This window comes from Pavona decussata, unplaced genomic scaffold (assembly GCF_977016875.1).
Source record: "Pavona decussata unplaced genomic scaffold, jaPavDecu1.1 SCAFFOLD_71, whole genome shotgun sequence".
NCBI classification, from domain to species: domain Eukaryota; kingdom Metazoa; phylum Cnidaria; class Anthozoa; order Scleractinia; family Agariciidae; genus Pavona; species Pavona decussata.
The window spans coordinates 263186-273261 of record NW_028145490.1 but is presented as its reverse complement, the minus strand read 5'-3'; the positions used below and the strand labels follow the sequence as shown (position 1 = coordinate 273261).

The 10076-nt window shown below is 35.8% G+C and overlaps 1 non-coding gene across 1 annotated transcript; it reads right to left on the bottom strand.

Moving 5' to 3' along the window:
* Positions 1 to 5217: 5217 nt before the first annotated feature.
* Positions 5218 to 5301, bottom strand: Trnal-aag (transfer RNA leucine (anticodon AAG)). The gene has a single exon. It is a non-coding gene; the product is annotated as a tRNA-Leu (tRNA).
* Positions 5302 to 10076: the final 4775 nt, after the last annotated feature.

The following is a 10076-nucleotide window of genomic DNA, read 5'->3' as shown; positions in this document are numbered from 1 at the left end:
ATGTGCCACGAACGTGCATCTCTTTCTCATGGATCAAACGTGAACTTACCCAAATATCTCAAGTGCCAACACTTTTGTCCTCTGGGAAAGACACGAAAGATCTCCAAAATTAGCATCAAATAAGTAAAAATAATCTGGCTGTAACTCGGAGAGTGTAGATATGTCTATAAAAAAGACGAAAACATCTGATGAGGTTGCTAACTTCGCTAACTTGTGACCTCAAAAAGTAACCAGCTGTTTTCGGCTGCTTCACTTGTTGCTCGCCAAGAAGAAGGAATAAATATTAGCCCCTAAGAGGGATTAAACATAAAAATTAACTAAAAAAAATCATTATCTTACAGTCGAACAACTGCATTTTTTTAATGTGATTAGAATTACAGTAACTAAGTAAAAGGGTAACGCAATTATCGTAGCCAATTATAGAGTTATTCTCAAAATAAAATAAAAATTTGATGAAAATTCAGAAAATATCGAAAAATATAAATATCGATCATTTGGCGCTACCTTTCCGCGCCATGCTTCTTGAAATATTATATAACCGAGTGATAATGTCTACACCTAAAGGTTTTTAGGGGATGAGAGAATCAATCAGAGAAAAGTCGTATCACATCTGTTTGAAACCGCAGATTGTTCAAGTACTTCATTTTTGAAAGACGGTAGAAACGCTTCATAATGATAAAAGACTGATTATCTTTGGTGGTTCCTAATTTCTCCGTTGAAGTAGTTAGGGGCGCAAAAAATAGTATTCTTCGTTTAGTAAAAAGTACGTCTCGACACTGAACCATGCATTGAGATGGCGTTGATACAATTAGATGCAAACTTCCAAGCGTTGGTAATTTTTGTATATGATTCCAGATCATGAAATTTCATTTTATTTTCTCTGGACTTATTAAAAGAAATGTTCTTGTTGGCAGCGGTGGGATGCGAACCCATGCCTCCCAAGAGACCGGTGCCTTGAACCAGCGCTGACACGCGCTACCAGTGCAGTGAAATTGTTGTTTCAGTTTTATTCAATATTAATTAAGTTTCATTTCTCATCAAAATTATTTTTAGAAATATTTTTAGTAGCAGTCTATAATATCGCAAACACTAAAAGATTTTAAGTGTTTTATGAATAATTCATTCCCAACAATTAAAGCCAAACCATATTGACGCTCTCTTTTCATAGATTTAGTCTTATCGTTGGAACAGACGTTGAAACCAACTGGCGTAGCCTTGAGACTTGTTATTAAGAGTTTATTGCCTATTCAACTTTTAGAAGGATAAAACTAAAAGCAATTTAAAGCATTAACAACTTGATCTTTAGTTTTTACATCAGACACCAGTTTCTCCGGATAGAACACTGAGTCGAGCGGTTTCTAAACGAGTCTCCATCTTGATACAAACTTCAGGCTTTTTTAAAACAGCTCACCCACATCGCAATCTAAGGTAGACAAACATCAAGGACAACAAGGCAAGTATTCGTTTTTTTGGAGTCACCTATGCAAAGGAGAAAGAGCATGGCAAAACTGACTGGTCGTTTCTGATGGCATAATTTTAGAAGAAATCAACTCAGTTAAAATATGACTGTATTCATTGAAAGAGGATGATCGAAGTCTTGCTTGGAGTCTTTCTACGACCAAAGTAACACTGTGTTACTGCATAATTGTTTTGATTTCACATCCAAAAGATCGTATCTGAATGGCCATATTTCAGGTTCTCATCCAGGCCCATACGTAGTTAAATTTAAAACCGCATTTTACAGTAAACAGCACCACGGGGAAGGACATCTTCATTCGCGCACGGCAAACGCTAACCATGCCACAAACAGCTGAAGCTTTCTTCGTTCTGACGCTTTTACGTTTGGCAGTACTCCTAAAGGCAATTGGTTTAATATTCACTCTTAAGGATTTTATTCACAGACATTAAATCGCCTTGTAAAGCATAACAAACCATACCACGTAGCGGTAAAGTACTGATCAATAGATTTCATTTGGATGCCCTCATCTCATCTCATCCCATCCACAGAAGCAAGATTTAGAACCATCTTGGACAGCATAATAAGCAGCAATACAGTAAAGTGTTGTTCAATACCTCTCATTTGAACGGTCACACTTTCGTACCCAGACGGCTCAATAGTTAGAACCATCTTTTAAACCATAATATAAGCACTATAGAGGACATTTTGTCTTGAATGTATACTAGTTTTATTTTTTTTTACTCCATACTATTAAGCTGTGTATTGAAACGGCAAAGAATTAAAAAGAACAGAATATTGCTTCCCCAATTTACTCAGAAATTTTGTGACCTTTTGGAAGTTAATTACATACTAAATTTTAAAACCATATTTAAGTAGTCAACTTTATACCGAAGTATAAACTGCCACGACGGAACATTCCCCGGCAAATACATTATTAACGAAAGAATTCGTTGGAGTCCCCAGAACCATGTGAAATTTATGCAAATAGCACGTGGTGTACTTCAGCCGAGTGTACTTGAAATATTGCAGCTTTATACCAACCTAGCTTTGTATTATGTATATCCTTGCAAAGGCACCGACATAAAGATGCATGATTTTGTGCACAAAGAATTATAACGCTTGTCTTCGTTAACATATACCAGTCAGCTTAGGCGGGGGCTGACATAAAACATAAAACGAAGGAAATATAAATAAAAGTTTCGATGCAAAAGATTTAAAATTCTAAACTGACATCAGACTAGACACATACAACGGGAATTGGAGAAGCTATTGGTAAATGAAATACTGGCTTGCTGGTTCTGTTCACAAGGGGAGTCACATTTTTCCTCGGTTGGCTTTCATGGAGAACGACTGAGCAACTCTAGAAATACTAATGGCTTTCACTGACAAAGATTTTACAAACATGATTAGCTGGATTCCAAAGAACCATATTGAATTAATTAATTAATTTCATGCTACATGGTGCGGGGTGTTTTTTAGCAGATGTACTTGAAATATCTCAGCTGTATATTAAACTGGCCTCGTATTATAGCCATACAAAGGCACCGGCATAGAGACGCATGATTCGGCGCAGAAAGAAGAACGCTTGAAATGTTTCATGGAATGAAATGTCTTATATCGGTGAACCTGGGAAGAGACCAACGCAAGTGGTGCTCTTGAGCTTTATCAAAAAAAAATCTTTTAGTACAAAAATATTTTGAGCATTTAGCAGTGATACTCGCCCTACCGCCTTCAGAAGAGTTGGATAAAGTTTAGGTACGTGGACTGCCATCAAAGAAAAACCGTTGAAATTATTTCAATTGTGAGAAGATTTCAACCCAACAGAGGCAAGAAATTAACAATTCTACCAGCTAAGAGAAGTTAGAACTTTATTAAATTGATTTCCGAACCAGTTCAAATAAAGAATATCGTATTTTTTAATTAACTTAAAATTACAGCGCACGAAATAATTTGCTAATTCACACGTGCAGTGTGCAGCATTATCACGTCCAGTGAATTCAAAAGTTTTAAGGCCCAGTTCAGAAGCCGAACTTTTCATGAGCCGAACCTAATTCAAATTTAGGTCGGCCCAATCACAAAAATCCCGCCTTTTGATTCAGACGCCGAACTTAATTTACTCGAAGCAAAACCAATCGAAATGTTAGCGGTTTTTTTATTATTTTATTATTTTTTTTTATTTGAAATACGTTATAATAATTTATGCATTAGGTTCGGCTCATGAAAAGTTCGACGTCTGAATCAAAGCCGTTCCAAAGCCGAAATTCCCGGCTGAGCCGTTCCAAATTGAAACAGACGTTCTCAACTGATTCAGACGCCGAACTTTTCATGTACTTTAATTCGAGGTATTAGGTTCGGCTCATGAAAAGTTCGGCGTCTGAACCGGGCCTAATTAGATCCTTTAACTGCCACCCTAGTTATATTGTTTTAGTTTATACTGGTTAAGGTTTTACTACCTGTAATCGGGTAAAATTGTCAACAGATTTCAAAACTGTAATTTAAACGGATTTTCTTTGTTTGACGTCCAGCCTGCGAAACGAAACCTTATCATACCTTAATCATTTATCTTTTTTTATGTTTCGCCTACCACAGCAATTGTTGACTTGGAAGGCAGGTTAGGGCGAAGAATTTGTATTCGGAGGTCACATGTTCAAATCTTCCTTGGACTATTCACGTGTCCGTGTCCACACTGTTATAAACAGCCAACTGGCCGGCCTCCCACCGGTTGGATTTTGAACACTATTTATACTCCACTTGTAAGTTTACTTTCTCTTCTTTTCAAACTTAAATGACGTAATTTTTTTTTTTTTTTTTTTTTTTTTTTACAATTTTTTGCGCGATAACATACAGGAATCCCATAGGTCGACCAAGCGTGAACTTGTCCAAATATCTCAAGGGGTAACACTTTTGTCCTCTAGAAAAGGCACGTCAGATCTACCATATCAGCGTTATAAGTAAGAATACGCCAGCTGTAGCTCGGCGAGTGTAGACATATGTAGATATAAAAAGACGCAAACATCTGATGAGGCCGCTAATTTGTTGTTCTTCTCATTTTTAAATGTTTATCCAATTATTTTCTGTGAACATTATAAGTAAAATTTTACTATCAAAGTTTCACTCGTTGCTCGCTAAGAAGGTAGAATGAATATCAGCCCCTAATGGATATTAAACATTAAAAACAAAAAAAATATATTCTTACAGTACGACTGAATTACTTGATGTGACTAAAATTACGGTAAATGGGTAAACAAGGTGACGCAACTATTTCAGATGATTAAACAGATGTTCTAAAAAAAAGGTAAGAAAGTATGATAAAAATACAGAAAATATCTAAAAATAGAACTATCCATCATTTGGCGTTAGTTTTTCGCGTCACGTTTCTTGTAATATTATAAAACCGAGTTATATTATTTGCATCAGTAGGTATTCAAGGGGTAAAAGAATGAAGCAGTAACGAGTCGATCGTATCAGATGCTTTCGAACCAAGGGTCGATTCAGTTAGATACCGTATTTTATCTTTAAAAGACGGTTAAAAATATAGATAATGATAGAAGATTGGTTGTCTTTGGTGGAACTATTTCCTACGTTGAGGCAGATAAGCGTGTGAAAAATAAAGTTCTCTTTGAGAATGAACTAATACTTACTTATCAAAACAATTAATTGCAATGCAAATCTCCAAGTGCTAAAATCTATAATTCAGGTATTTGATTTCAGAGCATGGAATTTTCATTTTTTTTTTCCTCATTAAAAAATGTCCTTGGTTGCAGGGGTGGGATTCGAACCCACGCCTCCTTAGAGACTGGTGCCTTAAACCAGCGCCTTAGACCGCACTCGGCCACCCACCAGGGCGGTGAATTGTTTGTTGTGGTTTTGTTTCATATTGTTTTACTTTCGATCAAAATTAATTATTTTTAGGAATGGCTTCAGTTGTGTTTTTCAGTAAAAAGCTTAAATATCGCAATGCCAACATTGACGAAGATTTAAAGTGGCTAATGGATAATCCATTGGCAACAATTAAAACCCAATGATATTAAAGCTTTCTTTTTATAGATGAAGTGTTGACATTGAATCACCATTATGGATGCTGTCACCTAATATGAGACCAAACAGCCTAGCGTCAAAAGTTGTTAAACGATGAAATGAAAGCGCATCGACCGGTTTGCTGTTTCTTTACAAGACGGCCGTACGTTTGTTTATTTATTTAGTTATTCTTTTTTTTTTCTTTCTAAAATAACTTGCAGAACTTGAGAATTGGTGCTTCTTTAGTCACACTATGCATGCATGTTGGTCCTCAATTCTACCCGTGACACCTAAGAGTAATGAAAATTATTAGCATTTAAAGGAGAAAGAAAGAATTGGACAGTTTTTAATGGATAAATTTCAACAAACGCGCACGGTAAATGTACACAGTGCGGAGGAAATTTTCCGACGAAAGCTCTATTTTAATTAAAATTTTGAAAAACTTATTCCATTTTCAAAGGGCAAAGGGTCTTAGGTTTACTTCTTTATTCCGTAATTGATAAAGTAAAGTGCCATTTTTCTTGCGGCCTGGTCAAATGAGGTGAAGTACTATACTAGCGTGTCAATAAAATAGGAAATAATTATAAATCATTTGTGTGCAGTGTATATTGTGTGCAGTGTTTATACATTCAAATGAATCAAACCTTATATCTTCGAACACCTTTTAAATAATATTTTCATCATATTTCTTGGATACAATGATTGATTACTAGAGAAATGGCATAAATTTCTTGCCAATGGTCAATTTATTATTGTTATTATTATTATTATTATTATTATTATTATTATTATTATTATTATTATTATTATTATTATTATTATTATTATTATTATTATTATTATTATTATTATTATGGTATTTTCTTAGGAGTAGATGCTGTCCTTGCGTGGTGATTTAAAATGGTTTTGGAAGCTGGCAAAATAAACATAGCCGACTAAACTCAGGTTACAAAGAACCTGCCAAATAATGCAACAACAATGTGGAATCCTCAGATTACAAACATCTTTAAAGCTAATAGATAAACATAGGGAATTAAAAGCTTTTTGATCTTTGCTGTTTACAGAATTAACGGGAATAAGAGCAGTTTACGTTTAAAGGATAACTAGAAGACCTGAGTCCAACATTTGTCCACACTTTAATCTATTAATAGCTGACCAAGGAGAACTTCAAGAAACGTCTAGACTATTAAAAACACCTTGTCTCAAATCATTACAGAATTTGTTTCGACGAAAGTAGTGGGCTGCTTACATGGAGGAAGGAAGATCCCAGAAGGCAGATCATACTAGCGCCATATGTTTTCTGTATTCAGTTAACATGTGAAAGGTTGTACTTGGCCCTAGCGCTGGGATCCTTCTTGCGATAGGATCTTCCTAGTTGAGAGATAGGAAGATCCTTGCACCATGTAAACTACCTTGTCCTAGAGACAAGAGAAACAAACATGGCAGCGACCGGGCGTTCAGCTGCTAAAGGTCGACAATTTCGTCTTGCTTTCCTTCTCCACGCAAAATACGGAGTCAACTTTCAATTCCAAAAACAAATTTATTCAAGTTAACATTTTCAATTGGAATACATCATTCATTGGTAAGAAACGATTCAATGTGAAGGGGAAAATATTAATTTTTAATACCAAAAGAGAAAGTTGTAGTTAGTGTCAGTGGCTTGCACTGATTCCTTGGTGAAGACCCTGTGTCTAATCATCATTTGCATGACTTTGGACTTTGATCTCCATTTTTTTTTTGTTGTTTTGTTTTGTTTTGTTTTGTTTTAATTATAACACTGGAAGGTAATTTTAACACTTTTGCGACAAGCCTTGATCACCAAGGTAAGAAATTTTATTCTGCTATTCGAGAACCGGTATAAATAGCCAGTTGCATGGTTTTGGTCCAGAGGAGTTGGTGTTTCAAGTTCAAAAGACTTTTTAGTTCCCAATTGCGCTTTTGCGAGAAAAGTCAGCGCTAAAAAATAACGCATACTTCTTTCCTGGTACGAACCTCCTTCCCTTGGAAAATGAAATCGCCCATTTGTGTTTATAAAATTTCCATTCTTACTCTCTTTCATGTTGTTCTGAAGCTGTTACTCTCCTTTGATGTGGTTTTGTAGACCATATTGGTTATGTGGGAATCATCTTGTACTGGATAGGGAACAGTGTCAAACATGCTTAGAGCACAGTATGAAGTAAAGCCACAAGCCCTGTAGTTTTAGTGTGAATTTACTGCGAGCTGTAGACAAGGATAGTGCCATAAAGACGATGTCTGACGTTTCGACATTACTCACAGTCTCGTTGCTTCTCTTCTTGACCATATAAACTAAATTCGATTTGAGACGACAGTACGGCTTTATAATGACGGCTAGTTGGGAGAAAACATGTTCCGTAAACGAATAAAGTACAAATCGTGCGCTGATTGAAAGAGACTGATTCTTACTTCAGTCAAACTGTAGCCATGGTAACAGCGTACGCGAATTTTTTTTCTCGGGGCGGGTAATTTGAATTTTTGGCTTTAATTTTTATGTCAAAACAAAGGAAATAAAAAAAATTTACAGTCCATAAAGTACCTACCATTGATAAAATAGACGAGCTAGTAAGTTTAAGCATTTTACCGGCAAATTTTATTGAAATTTTGTTAACTTCGCGAGATAAACAACAACATGAAAACAGTGATGAATAAACCTCACAACCAAAAGCAAGAATAAAAAAAGTAACCACTTAAAAAACGAAAAAAAGAGCATTGTTATCGAAGTTCAGACGCCGTGGAGATTTAAAAGTTTGAAATAAACCAAGCGGCGAAGAATACTATAAAAATTACCGAGTCTGCCGTTCGGCACTTGCGCTAGCTACGACAAGAACATCAAATTGACAGACCTGAACCATGAAAGACAACGCAGCAGAGCTAATTCGCAAAAATCGAGACTCCAAAGAGATGGTCACCTTGAGCGGTACTGTAATTAAACTGTGCGGAGTTTTGTATGCCTTTAATATTAAAAGAAGTTCTGTCGAGAAAAAAAATCGTGCAGAACTTCCACGTCGAAAAAAAAATACATGCAGACAAATTGGACTAAAAAAAATTAATCCACTCTCGACATTCTCGAACGACATTAGGGGAGAACAGCAACGGAATGTATACTTTGGAAGGAAGACTGAATGAAAGGTTTTCTGAGTCTTTGAATTCAGTTCAAGCATCAAGAGAATTTTGGTGAATCATAGACTGATAAATTCACACTAGACAAGTACCCCCATAATACCAACTCAGAGTAGCCCTTTGGCGAGTTTGACGATGAGAAAAGTGAGAGCCAAACACGGAAGAGGAAAGGAATAAGACCCTACGAAGAACACCTAGGACGATTTTCAGGAATTATTCAAGACTTTTCCAAATACCCGGATTTTTGATTACGACACCCTAAGACAAAGTTGAAAAGAAGGCGAAGGAACGAAAATTAAGGGTTGAAGAAATGTGGAAGATGAAGCCAACCAACGAAAAACTATATTAAACAATAACCGATTCTTCCACCAAGAGGGTTTTTCTTGCCTTTCTGTATTGATCATTGATTATAGACTATTTTAATAATATCGAAGTCATAACCCTTTTAGCTTTCACCTTTTCTATACGCGTTTTGTTGTATTTTTGTGAACTTGACTTTTTCAAATCTTTTTGTCATTCAAGTCAATGACGTTATTATTTGGGATAGATTGAGAACAACGCATCAGTGTCGATCTCATCAGTAAACTTATTAAAATAATTGTCATCTCACATAAAATGTTAACTCAGTGTATATGCCATTCCATTTTCTGTAGCATTCAAGTTACAGATAGATTGGTCAAACTATGTTAAGTGGCAAGAGACTCCACCTTAAGTGTTTCCGGTCGTTGTGAGATACTGATCCGTACCCAGTATATCGATTGCCGTTGTTTTTCAAGAGACATATATCTTTTTTAAGGCCGATTGTATAGAAATCCGGTCCATACGCTGAGAATTCGAGAGATTTCCACCATCAGTCCGGTAAACGTCTTTAGATAGGTGATAATATTTTTAATTATTTGAAAATATTACACCTATCCAAGGACGTTTAGTTATTAAAATAACTACTTATCGTGGTAATCTCGCATTACTTATATTGTTTATAACATTACCAAGACAATTAGTCTAAATACCCTTTTCGTTATACTACACGCTAGTTTAACCTTATTTTCATTTATTGTGACCTACTTTGGGCCTCTACTATCAGAGGGGGAAGGATTCAAAGCCAATTTATATTTTGGGACATTTAAGGTGTCTCTCTAGCCCTGTGGTATAATTTGTTCCATCATCATCAACGTTTTTGAGTTATGACCACTTGAGGTAAAATAAGGGGTGCTTTTAAGAGGTTATACTGTTTCTATGGTAACCCATTATGTCCAGAAGATTCATTAATATTAACGTATATTTTTGGTATCATTATTGTTGTATTAAGCGATAAAGGGTGGTAGAATTGGTCCGTCAAGGTGTAAGTGCTGGAAAGTGATGGGAACGGGAGGCAGCCACCTTCAATACTCGTTAACATCCTCCCGGCCCTCGGTTCAACTCTTTTTCTCCTGTGCCTCCTCTATAATATAAGATATGAATC